General features: G+C 46.1%; 1 pseudogene; it reads right to left on the reverse strand.

Moving 5' to 3' along the window:
- Nucleotides 1-10403: 10403 nt before the first annotated feature.
- Nucleotides 10404-18123, reverse strand: LOC140184985 (uncharacterized; annotated as a pseudogene).
- Nucleotides 18124-19917: the final 1794 nt, after the last annotated feature.

Genomic DNA, 19917 nt, shown 5'->3' on the forward strand with positions numbered 1-19917 from the left:
ATATAAAACATGAGTCAGTTCGCATTTGCTTGTCCAAAATCAGCTGGAATGTTCTGCGAATGGGAGCCATGTCGTTGCTGTTTTAAAGTTCCAATTCTTTTTTCTAAATATACAAGTTGCTACATAGACACTACATACAATAATCCATCTTTCATTGGACAATAAGACTGGCCGTACAGTGTTTCATAAAGACATAATCAAAGCGTGGGATTTGGCAAACAATATTTTTATCAGGAATAGATTCTGGAATAAAATAACGTGGTACTTGACTCAATAAAAACGGTTCCGACAGTTTTTATTGAGTCCAGTCCCACTTTATTTTACTCCAGAATCTATTCCTGATAACAAATATTGTGTTTTGGAGCTATAATGAGGCATGCGACTTCCTGCACACTGGGACAGCGCGAGTATGAATGAGTGTCATTTGCTGCCGCTCTGTTGTGACGGATATCAATTCATTTGCTTTAAATGCAACGGGTCTTAAATCCAGTAAGGAAAATACGGAAGCCTCATCATCTATGGTTAAATCACCGCTATTAGACATAAGCGGAACAAGTGCTACACATGCCCTTACACTTCCTCCCTTATCACCATTCAGGGCCCCAAACAGTCCTTCCAGGTGAGGCAACACTTCACCTGTGAGTCGACTGGGGTGATATTCTGCGTCCGGTGCTCCCGATGTGGCCTATTTTATATATTGGCGAGACCCGACGCAGACTGGGAGACCGCTTTGCTGAACATCTATGCTCTGTCCGCCAGAGAAAGCAGGATCTCCCAGTGGCCACACATTTTAATTCCACATCCCATTCCCATTCTGATATGTCCATCCACGGCCTCCTCTACTGTAAAGATGAAGCCACACTCAGGTTGGAGGAACAACACCTTATATTCCGTCTGGGTAGCCTCCAACCTGATGGCATGAACATCGACTTCTCTAACTTCCGCTAAGGCCCCACCTCCCCCTCGTATCCCATCTGTTACTCATTTTTATGCACACATTCTTTCTCTCACTCTCCTTTTTCTCCCTCTGTCCCTCTGAATATACCTCTTGCCCATCCTCTGGGTCCCCCCCCACTTGTCTTTCTTCCCGGACCTCCTGTCCCATGATCCTCTCGTATCCCGTTTTGCCTGTCACCTGTCCAGCTCTTGGCTCCATCCCTCCCCCTCCTGTCTTCTCCTATCATTTTGGATCTCCCCCTCCCCCTCCAACTTTCAAATCCCTTACTCACTCTTCCCTCAGTTAGTCCTGACGAAGGGTCTCGGCCTGAAACGTCGACTGCACCTCTTCCTACAGATGCTGCCTGGCCTGCTGCGTTCACCAGCAACTTTGATGTGTGTTGCTTGAATTTCCAGCATCTGCAGAATTCCAGTTGTTTGCTATTAGACATAATTTGTCTTCCCACAACAGACACTCTGTCCCTTGTACAATTTGTGAGATTAAAAAATAGAACACAATGCAGTGAACAATGTATTGAAATAACACAACTGCAAGAAATAGCAACAAACTGTCAATGGAGAGAGGGGAAGTAGATCGGTATGCTAGTGGGTGAAATCCGAGTACTTCGTGTTAAACAGTGCAGTTGCATGTCTGTCTGAAAAAAAATGGTATTAGATCTATCTATTTTTACAGATAGTTTTATTGAAAGAGACACCTTCCATTAATCACAGATGACCCTGCATCTGCCATGTCAGTTTAGATGTGGAAAAGGCCATGGAGATACAGAACTAACCAAATCGTTCAGTACGTTATTTCTCATAGATATTGACCACTATTGTGGCACCAAACCAGTTGAATTCAAGAAGGAGTTGTGAACAATTCCTTTTCGGGAACAAGGTTATTGAATTGAAAAACCAGGCTAAATGCCCTTTCTTAACCCCAGAACCTTAATGCACTTCGCCTATTGTTACAATTGAATTTTGTTTGAGGTGGCAGTAAAAATATTGAGACTAAGAATTATTTTATTTGAAAAACCCAATCCCTGTGACATAGAGAGAGAATGTTCAACGTTCTCGTTTGAAGGTGGGAATAAACAAAATTAAACATAATTGTTATTTTGTGATTCTTCCGCTGGAACGATTTTCATTGGACGATGACAAAATTCATGTCAATGAAAACAAACCTGAAGTGTTTGTTCAGTGAACTGCCACTGATGTGACTAATCACGCGGTATGATTATTTATCAGACTCCACCTTCCTCTCTTGTATAAGAGCTTGCAAATCAATCAACAACAGATATCGGCAATTGGACGATTTTCAACTGATCTCCAATTCACACAGAAAATGGGATATCCAGCAATTTACTACATCGCGAGTATTTACTATCCTGTACTAGCAGCGATTGGTATCCCCGGTAAGTAACTGGAATTGGCTACAACTGTATGGGTGTGTTTTATTCTTGCAGCATGTGCTACAGATTGTGACTCATCTGATTGGTGTTTTAAGCCTGTTCAGGGATAAGTATTCTTTCATGCTTCGCTGTAATTGCAACTCGTTTCTTATGTCCGATGATTTTGTCAATATTAACAATTGATTGAGTGTTAATACTGATACTGTTCTAACATTTTACCTTACACGAGCTTCCAGCTTTAACAGTACGTATTGTTCTAAATCTGATTCTGCATCAATATAGAAACTCAAACGTTTACGAAAATGAAAACGAAACCTTTCTCATTGCTGCAGTTGACTTCTCGATCTCAACGGTTCTTTGGCAACACGCAGATTTTCTTCCTCTCCGTCCCTAGTGCAACAAATATTTTTTTTTTCCTTTTCTATTCGTCTAAATGTCTTTGAAATTGCCAGAGTAACGTCAAAACCTCTTCCAATTTACCGTGCCCTCCTTCTTCGGGCGGATTTGATTTACACAAGATTAGATAAGATTTATTTTATATCTTACATCCATGTCACAACATGACGGAGTAAGAATCGTTATGTTGCTTTTCTAAATCAATATACAAAATTCATTTTTATTTGTCACCTGTACAACATGCATTTACCCCTGTCGTTCAACACATTTCTATGCATGCATATCCAGTAAAAATGATCAGAGATTGCGTGCATGAACCTAACTCTTCTTTGCTTCCTTGCAGTTAATTTAGTGGCGATTGTGATTCTGTCTCTGGGAAACTGCGGACTCTCCAAATGCGTCTCCCGTTACCTGGTGGGAATGGCAACAGCTGATTTATTGGGTGTTATCATTGCTGTTGTACTGGATCAGATCAATAATATTTATATTTATGCCATTCCTTTGCTCAATACACCTTTTTGTGCCCTAACGCTTGCCCTGAAACTGGCAACCAGGGACTCTTCTGTTTGGCTCACGGTGGCTTTCACGTTCGATCGGTGTATTGCAATCTGCAGTCAGAAGCTGCGGAATCGATACTGCACCAAGAGGACAGCATCCATTGTAATAATAATTGTGTGTTTAGGAAGTTGTGCCAGGGATGTTCCATCATACTTTGCGGTGGAACCTTACATTACCATTGATAGCGTACACACAAGATGCATTTTCAAAATGGATTTCTTTACTTTACCAGCGTGGAAAGCATACCAGTTGTTTAACACTATCACTACACCTTTATTGGCATTCGGGTTGATTCTACTTTTTAATGCTTTAACAGTCAGCCATATTATTGCGGCAAACAGAGTTCGCCGGGGGCTCCGGAACAGCAGAGAGAAAAATAATGACCCAGAGGTGGAGAACCGGAGAAAGTCAATAATTTTGTTGTTCGCTCTGTCAGCCAATTTCATATTGTTGTGGATCCCTTATATTGTATATACTACTAATTGGCAAATTCAGAATTACTTTTACACTGACAGATATTTGCATACGCCGCCTTATATCCTGCAACAGTTTGGGTTTATGTTGCAAGTTCTCTGTACCTGCACCAACACGTGTATCTACACTCTGTCACAGAGGAAATTCAGGGAGGAGATGAAGGGCGGAGCCAAACGTCTGGTTACGTTGAATGGTCGGCTCTGTAGGTAAAACGTAAATCGAATTGTAAGCTTTAACGGGAGTTGAAATGTATCTCTATTATTTATTTGGTAAATGTGCCTATGTTCCTTCAGCCAGGTGAGCGAATGCTCGTGTTTGGTTGTTTTCAGTGAATTCAGCAAAATTACTTAAATTATGTGGGTGAAGAAACAACAAAAAGGCGCGGATGTGATTACTATAATCATACTCAAAATTTTGCATTAATGCCAGGATCTGGGCCACTAACTACGTGAAGCCACTAGAACTTTTGTTATATTGGTAGAATTATGTTATAATTTACTGGACTATGGATCATTCCTGGGTTTTCTGTAAAAGAACTGGAGAAAAGTACCTTAAACTTGGAAAAATGAGATGGAATGGTATCAGATATGTAGCTGTGGCGTAAAAAACTATTCTTCCACCCCTTCTCGCGTAAGGACGTGAAAGGATACAGGGAGAATGCGGGAGAATGGGGCTGAGGGGGACAATATATCAAACATGATGGATCGATGCAAGGATTTAATTTGGAAACATTATAAAGCACTGGTGAGGCTTCACCTGGAGTATTGTGAGCAGGGTTGGGTCCCTTGTCTTAGAAACGATGGACTAAATCTTGGGGGGAGGGGGCGCGGGGGGGGGGGGGGTATAAAGGAGTTTCACGAAAATGATTCCAGGATTGAATGGCTTGTCACATTAAGAGCGCTTGATTATAGACAGAGACATAGACATAGACATACTCTATTGATCCTGAGGGAAATTGAGTTTCGTTACAGGGGCACCAAACAAGAATAGAGCATAAATATAGAAATGCAAAAAACACAAACAATCAAACAACAATATGCAAACTATGCCAGATGGAAATAAGTCCAGGACCAGCCAACTGGCTCAGGGTGTCTGACCCTCCACGGGAGGAGCTCCAAAGTTCAATGGCCAAGGGCAGGAACAACCTCCCGTGACGCCCAGTGTTGTATCTCGGTGGAATATGGCCGGAGTCCAACAGTAAAAAGTTCAATATCCGGTCTACAAACACGTTCCTCGATCGTAATATGACCCGGATTGCACCATCCGTTGTTAACCAGAACAGTAAGCCCCCAACTCCTTCACGCTTACCGCTCTCAGTGCACTTCTGGTCAGCCCGATCGGTCTGGAAGCCCTCCATGGAAAAGTTTTGCCCGGGTATGTCCACGTGCAGTCCAAGCGGACTCTTCTCCATAAGTCTCTGTTGTCTCGACCCGGTCTTCTTTCCTCGCTTTTGTGATCCCCCTCTGCATTCTCTGTGTGTTTTCCTCCAGATTTCAGCCGGGGTGTCGGCCACTCCGTTCGCTAAACCGGCCGGCATAAGTGCAATCAGCTGGTACCTGGAATAAACAATGTGACCATACTGCTGCCCCGCTAATGAGACGTGTCCGAATGTAACTATTTCCAGCGCTAAAAACCGAAATAAAACTCTCTCCACCAGCATGTTAGGGAGGGTGCGGCTTCAACGTGTTACCGTGAAAAAAATACAACAAATAACGTAAGTTAAAAAAAGTAAGCCCCTATTCACTAGAATTCAGCAAAATGAGGCGCGACTTCATTGAACCCTATCGAGTGGTGAAAGGCCTTGATAGTGGGTGAGAAATGATGTTTTCCCTGAACGGAAGAGCCGAAGACGAGAGCATACAGGGACGTCCTTTTAGAATGGAAAAGAGGAAGATTTTCTTTCGCTAGAGAATGATGAATCTGTGGAAATATTTGCCACAAAAAGTTATGGAGGACGTCTTTATCTGCATGACTCAAGGTAGACGTTGATAGATTATTGATTGGTTAGGTCATGAAGGGATACGGCGAGAGGGCGGCAGATTGGTGCTAAGAGGAAAATTGGATCAGCAATGATGAAATGGCGGAGCAGATGATGGGCGATTGGAAATCTCATGCTACTATGTCTTATTCCTTAGGGCAGAAATTAGGTCAGTCCAGCAGTGAAATCAGGTGGTGCAGAGAGGAAGGGGGAAGGATTTCACCTAAAAAGGGTGCTGCGTATGCTGATGTCACTCGCAAGAAGCACATCAACTGGACCTGTTTGCATTTGTCTATGTGAAAAAGAGATAGCGTTACAGAGAGAAGCTGTAGTGATCCATTCATCAATTTACCAGGGAAAATGATCCGTATGGAATCACATCCCGATGCAGTTTTGGAAAAAGCTGATAACTTACTTGTATTTTAAGCATCAATCTGGATTTTCTTTCCCTGACATTTTTCCTCGTAATTGAAATGCCCACTCTGCTGAAAGGAAAAGTAAAAGGAGAAGGGAAATACTGAGGTAGTGTACAGGGATGCACTGTCTATTTAGAAACCTGATGGCATCGCGATGGATAGTGGGAGTGGCGGTACTTATACTCAGGGATGTTGTTTTTTCTACCGATTACCCGGCACCAGAGAAAAGACGCGCATCGAAAATCCTCGCCCATTCTGTCGGTAACTCAATTTCGCAGATCTATCTGAATAACTTCTTCCACTTAGAAAAAGCGGTGATCATTTAGATTTCCATCAGAGACTGAGATATCTAGTTAGTCACATTAGAGACAGTCCACTTCAAGGTAAACACTTGATAGCAGTTGCGTCATTGTGCAAAGTGGATCGCTTCTCGGAGAACAGATTTCCACATATTGAATAAAAGCGATGTTTAGTTTTGTTCACTTACATTGTAAATTGGGCATATATTCATAGGCTCAATTAAAAGTAAAGACCATCCAGTCTATCCTGAAACCATATGAAATACCTAGTCCCATCGGCTTGTATCGGGATTATAGCGCCCCCCCCCCATGTTGTACATTCTTTCAGACACAAATTTTACAAGTTCAAATGAAAGAATTGTATTTCTCAATATTTTTACAACGTGCTCCATCACCCTCGAATAATTAACAGTTGGCGCAGTAGCTAAGATTTCTTAGTTACGGAAAGGCAATTCGTTTGGCTGTTAAATTTTATTACCTATTCTCTGGAAATGTTCACGTTCCTTTGCATTTAGTTTGGTGGTACCACAATACTAGTCAATGTGCATGAGAAATAAATTAGTAAATAGAATAGTTGTGTTACTCGAAGAATATCACCACATCCACAGTGATATAAGGGTCATCTGTGATTAATGTAAGGAGTTGGTTTAACGGAACAACTGAGAGAAACAAACAGATCAAGTACCAGGATTTTCCAGCAAAGAAATGTTCTCGGGCTTCTCCCACTGTCATACGAGCCTGTTTCCCTTCATTTTGTGAAATTCCTTGCAGTTATTTTTTTTTATCCATTATTTACTGTTTTTTTTTTTGTAAATTTTACAACACTCCGGAACAATTAGATTTTTTTTTATTCAATCAGAATGCAAAATTAACCGATAAACATAAAACATAGAAATCCTCGGCCCATATTATTATGCCGACCATGTAACCTACTGTAGAAACAGCCCAGAATTTTCCTACCACACAACTCTCTATTTTCCTAAGCTCCATGTTCCTATGTAAGAGTTTCTTAAATGACCCCATAGTACCTGCCTCTACCACTGTCACCAGCAATGAATTCCACGCACCCACCACTCTCTGTGTAGAAAACGTACTTCTGACACCCTCATTTCACCTACTTCCAAGAACCTTTAAAACTATGCCGCCTCGTATTAACTATTTCAAACGTGGGAAAAAGCCTGTGACTATCCGCACGATCAATGCTTCTCAATAACTTTCACAGCTTTATCAGGTCACCTCTCATCCCCGTCGCTCCAAGCAGACAAGTCCAAATTCATTCAATCTATTCTCGTAAGGCACGGTCTCCAATCAAGGCAATATCTTTGAAATCTCCTCTACACTCGCTCTGTGATATTTACATCTTTCCTGTAGTGAGGTGACCGGAACTGAACACAGTACTCCAAATGGGGCCTATCTAAGTTCTTAAATAGCTGCAAAATTACCTCACTGCTCTTGAACTCAATGCCACTATATCATCTGGTTTCTCAATAACCATGTCAACCTTGGCAGCAGCTTTTACTGTCCATGATCACGGACCCCAACAACCCGCTGATTTCCCACACCGCTAAAAGTCTTAACATTTATATTATATTCCGTCTTCAAAATTGACGTACCAAAATGAATCGTTTTACACCTATTTGGGTTGAACTCTCTCTGCCACTGTTCAGAGCAGTTTTGTCTGCTATCGATACCGCGTTGTAAACTCTGACAACTCTCCACACTATTCAGAACACACCCAATCAGCAAACCTGCTAAATAACTCTTCTACTAAAAAAAAAATCACAAAGAGTAGGGGTCCCAGAACTGATCATTGCGGAACACCACCGGTTAGCCACATCCGGACCATCTATAACTACTCTCTGCTTTTGTGGGCAGACCAACTCTGTATCCACAAAGCAAGGTCTCCTTGGATCCTATGCCTCCTTATATTGTGAATGAGTCTCGCATGGGGAACCTTGTCAAATGTGTTACCGAAATCCATATAGACTACATCCACTGCTCTACGTTCATCACTGTATTTTGTTACATCCATAGAGGATGAAAAAGTTCATTACAGGCAGGATTTATGAACATTTGAAGAGGCATAATATGGTTAGGAATAGTCATCATGACTTTGTTAAAGGCAGGTCATGCCTTACGAGCTTGATTAAATTTCTTCAGGATGTCACTGGACACATTTGTCATGGTCTGGTCCGTGAAGTCTGTATTCCAGTTCACGGTCCGGTCCGTCGATCCGTAATCCAGGTTTTCAGGTTTTCCATTGTTCTGTTGGGTGCCCTAATTGAGGCGCATGGTTCTCGTTTGGGCAGACACATAAATACCTCCGGAGACCAGGGCTTGGCTGCTGGATTGTTCCCGTCCAAATCCCCTGTCTGAATCCTTTCTTGGCCCCTTCCTCCTGAAGCTTTGCCCTGCAACCAGTGTCCGTAGCCTTGCCTCGCCTGAAGCCTTGCCTGGCCTCGCCTCGCCTGAAGCCTTGACTCGCCTGCACTGCTGTCAAGTTCAACCGTCGGAGCAAGACCGGAGCCTTGTTGTGTCTAGATAAGGAAATGGCTTTCGTTGTTTGGAACTGTCTCTTTCTGTCCTCGCCTTCGCTAGGTTGGTCCGGCCGTTTGCCGCTACCTTGAGGTGAGAACCGTCGTCTTCTGCATTCTGTGTATGAGTTCAGGCTCCACATCCTGTTTCCAAGGAGGGGTCCCGGCTCTGTGTTCCATTTTCCTGTCTCCCTCGACCAAGGCTCTCCGTTCCTGTCTTCCTCGACCAAAGCTCTGCGTTCCTGTCTCCCTCGACCAAGTCAAGGCTTCGTGTTCTCGTCCTGTCCTTGTGCCTCGCCCAGCCCCGGTGCTGAAGATACCTCGCCCTAGGCTGGAGTTCCCTCGTCCTGTCCTGACGTCGCTCGTCCCGTCCTTTAGCCACATCTTGTCCTCGCCTGGATCCGGGTTCCGAGCCCGAGCCAAGACCCAGGTTCTGGGTCCCTCTCCAGTCTCTGGCTCGGTGTCCCAGTCCAAGCTCCTCGTTCCTAGTTCCACGTCCAGGTCCCCTGTCTCTTGTCCAAGTCCTAGCCCAGGCCCTGAATCCTTGTCTCCTCTAGGGCCTGTGTCATGTCCGGCGTTATTTCTTCCCCACTTCCCTTGCTTTCTTGTCACGCCGAGTCATGTTACTAGTAAAAAGAGTCTGTGTCTTGCATTTGGGTCCGCTCACAGTGCACCCCTTATGACAGTCCCTGCCCATTCCGTCATGCACCAGTCGAGACAAAGCATCCGCATCAATGTTCCGGCTCCCCGGCCGGTGCTCCAGGCTGAAATCATAGGCAGACAACGCTGCCAACCACCGACGGCCTGTGGCATCCAGTTTCGCCCTGGTCAGGATGTAAGTTAGGGGGTTGTTGTCCGTCCTCACCTCAAGCTTGGCTGCGTAGAGATAGTGAATCAGCTTATCCACCACCGCCCATTTGAACGCCAGGAATTCTGACTTGTGCGTGGGTTAATTTCTCTCGGAGGGTGACGAACTCCGGCTGACAAACACCACAGGCCTCGACTCGGTGCCCTGATCCTGATACAGGACGCCCCCTAAACCCTCTCGGATGGAATCTGTGTGCAGTACACACGGCAATCGGGGGTCCGCAAAAGCCAGCACCGGCGCCTGCACGGCAACTCCTTCAGCGACTGAAAAGCCTCCTCACATTTTACATCCCACCTCTGCCCAAAGGGCTCTAACGGGTTTAAATATTCTCCGCCCTCCTGTCCTTCCCCACCCCCCTTCTTCCCCAGGGGAGGGTAACCACACAGAAGCTGATTCAAGGGGTGACTCACTTTGGCGTCGCCCGTCAGAAATCTCCGATAATAACCACAGAACCCCAGGAACGAGCGCAGGGCGCTCACAGTCTGGGGCCTTGGCCAAGTGGTCACCGTTTCTATCTTAGCCGGGTCTGTCACTACTCCAAACCATGAGATATGTGTCCGATATAGCTAACAGACGTTTGGCAGAACTGGCACTTGTCCAGGTAAAGTTTTAACCCTTCACCTTTCAGGCGGCCGAGCACTTTCAGTAGCCTCGCTTCATGTTCTTTCAAGGTGGATCGAAATACTATGTCATCCAAATACACCAAAACCTCAGGCGAGTTCATATCACCCACTGACTGCTCCATGACCCGCTGAAGGTTGCAGGGGCTCTCGATATGCCCTGGGAAATCCTTTCGAACTGGAAGAATTCCAGGGGACATATAAATGCCGTCTTCTCTTTGTAGGCCTCACTCATCGGGATCTGGTAATATTCGCTCCTCAAATCCAGCACACTAAATCACGCAGACAGTCCAACGTGTATTCGACCCTCGGGAAAGTATACTGGTCAGGGACGGTGCGCCTGTTCAGAGTCCTATAGTCCACACAGATGCGTACCTTCCCATTCTTCTTCCCGTCCATTACCACTGGGGACACATAGGAGCTTCGGGACTCAGTGATGATCCCAACCTCCTTCAACCTACACAAATGCTGCTGCACGTCTTCCACGTCTGCAGGGGCCAGTCGCCGCGACTTCTCTCTAAACAGGGTGTCCTCGGTCACCCGTATAGTGTGACGAGTGCTCTTGGAACAACCCACATCAAATTCGCTAATGGAAAATACACCTTCCAATTTCAACATCTTCTCTGCCAGCCTCCTTTTCCAACCCGGCGTCACTGGGGAGTCCCCGAAGTTGAATGACTCAGCGGTCTACTTTCCCCCGCTTTTCCAATAGTTTCACACCAGCGTGCCTCACGGGGGCGCTAAACATTACCGTCACCGGGAACAAATGCGCCAGGGGCATCCCCCGCTTCAAGCTGACCGCCCTCTTCGTAGTGTTCCTGACGATCACTGCCATCCTGCCCGCCTGTACAACCGAGGGCCTCTGCAATTCGGACCTCACCAGTAGCCTAGCAGGAAATCCCGACTCCCTCTCGTGGTCCTCCGGAGCGTCCGCTAAGAGGGCTTCGCCTTTATGCACTCGGGGAAATTTGGGGGTCCCCATCACTCTCGCCACTTCCCTGGGCAGTACGACCATTGGCTGTGACTGGGTGAACCACACATTCCCTCGTTTAAATTCGGTATCCAACCCAATGCAGCTACACACTTCCTCAACGGACAATAACCCAAAAAACTCTCACCCGTCTTAGCCTTACAGGCCCCCATGAGCCAACTCACACGAGGGGTGTTGGTCCCCACCAGAATAGAAACGCCGCCCGTGTCAACAGAGTCTGGACAAAGCAGCACTGCTGCATCAAGAACCTCAGATATTCCCACATCGGCCTCCGAGAACTCCAGTGTCACTGATAAATAACCGTCATGCGGATAATCACCAGCACTGATCCCCGAAATCTCCAGTCCACTGAGTGTTGTCAAGGGTAAATGCTTCAGATACCGGTTGTAAAACGAACGGTACAGTAACGTGACCTGTCACCCGGTGTCGAATATGGTTTTAGCGTAAATACTCTCTATCCGTAGCGACACACTGGATTGTGGTCCCACTAGGCCTTCAGGAATAGGGTCTTTTGCTTTCGGGAGTACCTTGGTACATTGCTGGGAAGGTGTTACCCCAGAGACACCAGGCCGTTCCCTCACTGGGTCTCCTCTAGGTTTTCCCAACGACTCTCCCTGCGGAGGTACCCGGGGATCACTCTCCTTCTAGCGTGACACCTGCTGCCAGCAGCCCTCCGGATTGTTCGTCCCCTTGGGGGTTCTGTCCCCCCATCAGCTCCATCACATGGGGCGGGGGGTGTTCCCAACTCCATTCTCAACTCTGCTGCAATCTCCTCTACCGCTCCCCAGGGTAGGCTATCTGTGGTCACTTCACCGCAGGGGACACTACCGAGGACTGTACCCTGCTGGCTGAGTCCTCCCGCGCTTCCGCCGCGTTTTCCTCTTCCCGTACCTCTCTGATCAGCTCAACAAAAGATGGAGGGGGCGCGTCTTACGAGACTGTCAGAGACCCCACACAATCAGATCATGGGACTGGCCACCCCTGGCTATATATCCGTTCCAGCTCAGCCGCCTGAATGACTCCTCTGCATCGCAAGCAATTTAGCTGCCTCTGTAGCTGAAAAATACAAGCAGAAAGCTTCTCCCCCTTCTCCTGTCGCAAGTTTGGAAACCCCACCGGGAACTCCACTGGGCTTCCAGTCGGATCAAAGGCATTGTCCAGTGCTTTTAAATAATTGACGCCTGTCACTACGGAATAATTAAACCTGACAGTTCTGACAATGTCAGTGGCCCGCCCATTCAAACTTTCAACCAATCTCTGTCGCTATTCATCATCTGAGCTCTGTCACTCATCTAACAACTGAGAGGTCCGTTCCGCCCACGTCTCATACTCCTCCTCCTCTTTAGGGGTGGATGTAATTCCAGAGAATAGGTGGAGCCTACCATAGCTGGGACTCTAAATCCGATTTTCCCATTTATTTGCTAGCGAATAAGGGCGGCTACTACCTCAGAATTCTCACTTTTCACCGGGGGACATGGACTAATTAGACCTTCCAACTCCAACCAGTCTTTCCCCTCACTCCACAGAAATTATAGAACCCTGCCTTTGAAATCTCCGCCCCCAGCTACCTCAGCGCTCGTCTGCATGAAAACAAGAGCTGCATCCGCCATTTTATCAAGTCTCGCTCACAATCGCAACTTCAACAGAACTTAACGGTGGAATTAACAATTCATCCGGAGTACAAATATCTGCCCCACTGGTTCATTTCTCAGGGTAATCGCACAGCATCCAACAGAATCAATCCCGATCGTAGTCCCCACAATTGTAATTCTCGCTTTGCCTAGCAGCTTAATCTAGGGGGTGATAACTCCCTGCCCGGCCAAACTGAAGAAATATTGTTTGGGTGGATGCTGCTCGATGTGTCCCCTGTTACAAATCAGTGCCCAGAAATAACAAACAGAACACACTTTGCAATTAACCGATTAAGCTTTACAACTCTTACTTTGACTGTATGGTTAGTAGAGAAACAAAATTGAAAAAAGGGCCCGATCTTATTAAGCAGTCTGTGCGCAAAATTGGAGATTACTCCTAGACCGAACGGTCCCCATCGGCCTCCTCCGATCATCACTGCCCTTGGACCCTCGCTCCGAGTCCACCCTGTCCAGCGGTCTAGCAAATCTCTCCATTCGCGTCTTCTCTCTCCATCTCTGTCTCTGACAAAATCAACTGCTCCCAGATTCGCGAGACAGAGCAACAAAATCCTGATTGGCTGACATGCATCCCACGGTCCTGTTATCGCCAGCCATAACACGAACATTGCTGCTGCAGAGAAACTGTTACTTCAGCAGTGAACATTACAAAGAAGCCATTGCATTAGCAGTGAAACCTCACAGCACGTTACACATAACAGAAGCATCTGGCTTCTCTTGGGCTGTATTCCCTGGAGTTCAGGGGAATGGGGGCTGGGGTCGGGAGGGGAATCTATTTGAAACATTCTGAATGTTAAAAGCTCTGAACAGTTTAGATGTGCAAAAGATATTTCCCATGGTAGGGGAGGCTATGACAAGAGGGCACAACTTCAGGATTGAAGGACATCCATTTCGAAAACAGATGAGGAGAACTTACTTTAGTCAGAGGGTGGTAAATTTGTGGAATTTGTTGCCACATGCAACTGTGGAGGCCAAGTCATTGGGTGCATTTAAGGCAGAGAGAGATAGGTTCCTGATTAGCCAGGCCATCAAAGGGTATGGGGAGAAGGCAGGGGAGTGGGGATGACTGGAGAATTGGATCAGCTCATGATTGAAAGGTGGAGCAGCCTCGAAAGGCCGAATGGCCTACTTCTGCTCCTATATCTTATAGTCTTAATTGAGTTGTCTGAGTGAATCCATTCCCACATTCAGAACAGGAGAGTGGCATCCCCCAGTGTGAATTTGCTGATGTATTTTAAACTCAAATGACCGAGTGAATTCCTTCCCACAATCTGAGCAGGTGAACAGTTTCTCCCTAGTGTGAATTCGGTAGTGGCTCACAAGTTTGGATGACTGACTGAATCCCTTCCCACATTCAGAGCAGCTGAAAGGTTTCTCCCCAGTGTGAACTCGCTGATGCACCTTCAGTCGAGATGACCAAGTGAATCCCTTCCCACATTCAGAGCAGGCGAATGGCCATTCCCCAGTGTGAAGTCGCTGATGTTCCTTCAGTTGAGCGGAATGGGTGAATCTCTTCCCACATTCTGATCAGGTGAATGGTTTCTCCCCAGTGTGGTCTAACTGGTGTGTCAGTAGTCGAGAACGCCGAGTGAATCCTTTCCCACAGTCTGAGCAGGTGAATGGCCTCTCCACAGTGTGAACAAACTGATGATCTTTCAGCTGAGCTGCATCGGTGAATCTCTTCCCACATTCTGAGCAGAGGAATGGTTTCACTCCAGAGTGGGTTTGCTGGTGTCTCAAGAGCTGAGATGACCGAGCATATACCTTTCCACATTCTGAGCAGGTGAATGCCTTCTCTCCAGTGTGAACTCGCTGATGCTCCTTCAGTACAGAGGACCGAGCAAATACCTTTCCACATTTAGAGCAGGTGAATGGCCTCTCCCCAGTGTGAACTCGCTGGTGAGTCTGTAGGTCAGATTTCTGAAGGAATCCCTTCCCACAGTCTGAGCAGGTGAACGGCATCTTTTCTGTGTGAATTCACTGGTGTTCATTCAGTTGAGATGATTGAGTGAACCCTTTCCCACATTCAGAGCAGGTGAATGGCTTCTCCCCGGTGTGAACTCACTGGTGTCACTGTGGCGTGATTGAATGCCTTCCCACTGTCCGAGCAGGTAAATGTCCTCTCACTGGTAAATTTTCTGATATACCTTTAGCATCAATAACAGAATGGCTTCCCACTGTCAGAACAGGTGGAGCATCTCACTATGGTGTGAACTTGCTGATGTGTCTTCAGACTGGATGACTGAGTGGTTCCCCTCGCTCACACAGAGCGGATGAATGGCCTCCCCCCACTGTGAACTCACTGGCGTGTCTGCGGGTAGCCTGTGAGTGAATCTCTTCCCACACTGAGAGAAAGAGAATGATACCTCACTACGATCAATTCTCTGGTAATTCAGAAAGTCAGACGTTTGAATGCCTTGTACAATCAGTGCAGTTGAGAACTGATCTCCAGTGAACAAATGCTGATGTGTTCTCAGCTCCCGGTTCCAGTGAATTTCACAGAGTTAAAACAGAAAACTTCATTTCAGAGACAGAATACATTACCAGCTGGGATGAGATACTTCTTCATCTCCAAGGACCGACAACAGATGTGTTGGCGTTGCAAAGAAAATATCCAGACAGAGACAGAAAAACTGATGTTTTGTTGTGCTTAAGATTCCCGTACACAAGTGCTCTGCAATTTCAAACCTGTAAAAATATTTGCAATCGACATCAATGGGTGAAGGACAATATTTCAGGAGAGATTTTAGTCTGTGGTGAGAACATAAGAAATAGGAGCAGGAGTCGGCCATCTGGCCCTTTGAGCCTGATCCGCCATTGAATAAGATCATGGCTGATCTGGCGATGGACTCATCTCCACTGACCTGCCTTTTCCCCAGAACCCTTAATTCCCCAACTATGCAAAAATCTACCCAACCTTGTTTTAAATACATTTACTCAGCTCCTTCATTGGGCAGAGAAATCCACATATTCACAACCCTCTGGGAAAAGCAGTTCCTCCTCATCTCCATCCTAATTTCCCCCGAACCTTGAGGCAATGTCCTCTAGTTCTAGTCTGATCTACCAGTGGGAACAACTTTCCTGCCTCTATCTTATCTATTCCTTCCATAATTTTACATGTTTCTGTATGATTTCCTCTGAATGTGAGCTCTGGCGTCACATTTTACCATTTTCAATACAAGTTGGGGGTACTCAACTTGAGATATACCCCAGGATACTGTGGGAAGTGAGGGAGGAGATTGCTGAGCCTCTGGCGATGATCTTTGCATATCAATAGGGAGAGGAAAAGTACCAGAGGATCAGAAGGCACTGTTCCCTTTTCAAAAAAGGGAGTAGAGATAAGCCAGGAAATTACAGACCAGTGGTTCTTACTTCAGTGGAGGGCAAGTTGTTGGAGAACCTCCTGTGAGGCAGGATTTATGAGCATTTGTAGAAGCATAATCTGATGTGGGATAGTCAGCATGGCTCTGTCTAGGGCAGATCATGCCTTACGAACCTGATTGAATTCTTTGAGGATGTAACAAAACACACTGATGAAGGTAGAGCACTGGATGTTGTGTACATGGCTTTCAGTAAGACTTTTGATAAGATTCCTCATGTGAGGTCATTCAGAAAGTAACGAGGCAAGGATCCAAGTAGACCTTGCTTTGTGGATCCAGAATTGGCTTGTCCACAGAAGCCAACGGTGGCTGTAGGTGGTTTGTATACTGCATGGAGGACGGTGACCAGTGGTGTTCTGCAGGGATGTGTTCTGAGACTCCTTCTCTTTGTGATGTTTATAAATGATCTTGATGAGGAAGGAGAAGGGTGCTGATGACACAAAAGTTGAGGGTGTTGTGAAGAGTCTGGACAGTTCTCCAGAGGTTACAGCAGGATGCAGATAGGATGCAGAACTGGCAGATGGGAGTTCAACCCAGATAAGTGTGCTGTGGTTTATTTTGGTACATCAAATTTGAAGACAGAACACATTATTATGTTGGGACTATTGGCAATGTGGAGGATCAGCGAGATCTTGTGGTCCATGTCAATCTTACACTCAAAGCTGCAGTGCTGATTGAAAATGTTGTTAAGAACGCCTTCATCAACCATGGAACTGAGTTCAAGATTGGTGAGGTAATGTTACAGCCATATAAGACCTTGTTTAAACCCACTTAGAGTCTTGTGTTCAATTACCTCATTACAGGAAGGATGTGGATACTACAGAAAGACTGCAGAGGAGATTTACAAGGATGTTGCATGGAATGGAGAACATGCCTTATGAGAATAGGTTGAGTGAACTTTGGAGCGATGGAGGATGAGAGGTGACCTGACAGATGTGTATAAGATGATGAAAGGCATTGATCATGTGGTTAGCCAGAGGCTTTTTCCTAAGGCTGAATTGGCAAACACGAGGGGCATAGTTTTAAGGTGCTTGGAAGCAGGATCAAAGGGGATGTCAGAGGTAGGTTTTCACACAGAGAGTAGTAGGTGCATGGAATGCACTGCCAGCGATGATGGTAGAGGCAGATACCATGGAGTCTTTTGAGAGACTGTTAGATATGTACATGGAGCTCAGGAAAGCAGAGTGCAATGCGGTTGGGAAATCCGAGGCAGTTTCTAGAATAGGTTACATGGACGGCACAACACTGTGGGCCGAAGGGCCTGTAATATATTGTAGATTTCTATGTTTCTATATGCACTCATCTTCAAACAAGGCACGGATCAGACATTCTGACTGACCATCAAATTCTCTGACTGTATTCCTGTCTGTGTGAGAATGGGCTATTTCTGACTTCAATCAACCTAAGACTTGGCTCAATTTGTCTCTGTCCTTTGGTGTTATTTCAAGTTCTAGTCATGTTCCACAAGACTACAAAGAGCACTTGTTTCTACATGTATGATCCTGGAGATTTACTAATTACTCGGATACCCTCCCACCAGCTGATTGACAGTGAGGAACCCATCGATGGCAATGCCAATGAATATAAAGTGGAGGGCAGTGGCTATTCTCATTGGAGTGCGGCACTTTTGTGATGTAAAAGCCACAAGTCACTTGTCATCGAGGCAAAGGTGTTTCATATCGTTATTTACTCAGAGAGAACTAAACGTGAGGGAAGGTTTTCTTTCCATACAGCTCTAATTGACATTTTCACTGACTGAATGGTAAACTCTTCAACCGAGATTAACTGGAAACTATATTTTTGTTCCGAGTTACTAATCATCGGATTTACATAGCTGAAACACGGCAGTGTTTGGGATACATTCGCTCCAATTTCCTTCGACTGTACGGGAACAACACTTGGTAGTGTCATCGATGGCTGCCTCTTTACCCAGAAGGCCGCACGAACCAGAAACCTATCTGTCAGCCACCGAAAGATCCAGCGATGCGCATGCGCCGCAGAAACGGCGGCGGCCAAGCGCTCATTAGTCGAAAGCCTGGCGGCACTGGGTACGGATCGTGGGGCTGAGAAAGAGGGAACAGACCGGGGCTGTCCTCCGGTGCAGGACCAGTGCGCCAGGAGCTCACAGTAATAGCCCGTCAATCACGTTTCACAAGCCGCTGATTAATTCCCCACCGGCGGCCCCTCCTACCGGCGGCCTGTCTTTGTGAGCCTCTCGACCACGGAGCGCATGCGCAATATTTGGGATTACCTCATCCCTCCGCGCATGCGCGTGTGAGCAAACTGAAGAAAATCTGTAGATGCCGAAATCCAAAACAACAGACGGAAAATGCTGGAGGAAAGTCAGGGAGGCAGACAGCAACTATGGAGAGAAGTGAACAGTCGGCGTTTCAGACCCAGACCCTTCTCCAGGACTGGAAAGGAAGGGAGGGAGTCAGAATGTGGGGCAGGTGAGGTGATAGGATAAACCGGGAGAGGGGAGGAGTGAAGTAAAGAGCTGGGAAGTTGATTGTTGAGAGATAAAGGGCTGGAGAATAATAATAATAATAATAATAATAATAAATACTCTATTGATTCCGAGTGGGAAATTCATTAGTTTCAGCAGCATCTAAATGCACAGCAAGCAGCGGGCAGACTTTACTGAAAATAAAGTGAAGAATAATAATATACACAATAACACTGTATCAGTGTGCAATAATAATGTTTGAAACAACAATGCAGAGACTATTGAACTGTGATGTGTGTTCACCTGTCGCAGAAGATTTTTGTTACGATCCTTGTGAGGGCGGAGCTGAGTGAGTTTGTTCAAAAGGGGTCGGGGGCTTTGCTGCCTATTCAGTAGGTCATGGAGAGGATGTTCCGGTTGTCCATAATCGATAACAGTTTGATCAGTGACATCCACTCCACCACTCACTCGAAAGATTCCGGGTTGTGGCCAAGGATGGATCCAACCTTTCTGATGAGTTTATTTAGTCTTTCCCAACGTAAAGCAGCAAAGAAGAACAGACTGGTAAAAGATCTGCGACATCCTGCCTCACGTGTTCAAAGATCTCGGCTTCCTTAGAAAATAGAGTCTGCTCATCCCGTTCTTTTAAACAGTCTTGGTGTTGGTGTTCCAGTCGTCGCGACCTCTCTCTCACTAAGGTGGCTTCAGCCGTCAACTCTCCTCCCTCGTGGTAGTTCGGAGCGTCTACTAAGAAGGTTTCACCCTCAGCTGCTTCCCCCAGGCCGTACCACAGTTGGGTCTCGTTTAAATTCGGTACTGGATCAAGGCTGCTACCCACGTCCTCAGAAGCAACTAGACACGCCGGGTGCCCGGACATTGTCCCCATGAACTCCAGGGCCACTAACCAATCATCGTCTTCCGGATAATTACTGGCACTGGTACCCCAAATCTCCGGTGCCC

The sequence above is a fragment of the Mobula birostris genome, chromosome 20 (assembly GCF_030028105.1).
Source record: "Mobula birostris isolate sMobBir1 chromosome 20, sMobBir1.hap1, whole genome shotgun sequence".
NCBI classification, from domain to species: Eukaryota; Metazoa; Chordata; class Chondrichthyes; order Myliobatiformes; family Myliobatidae; genus Mobula; species Mobula birostris.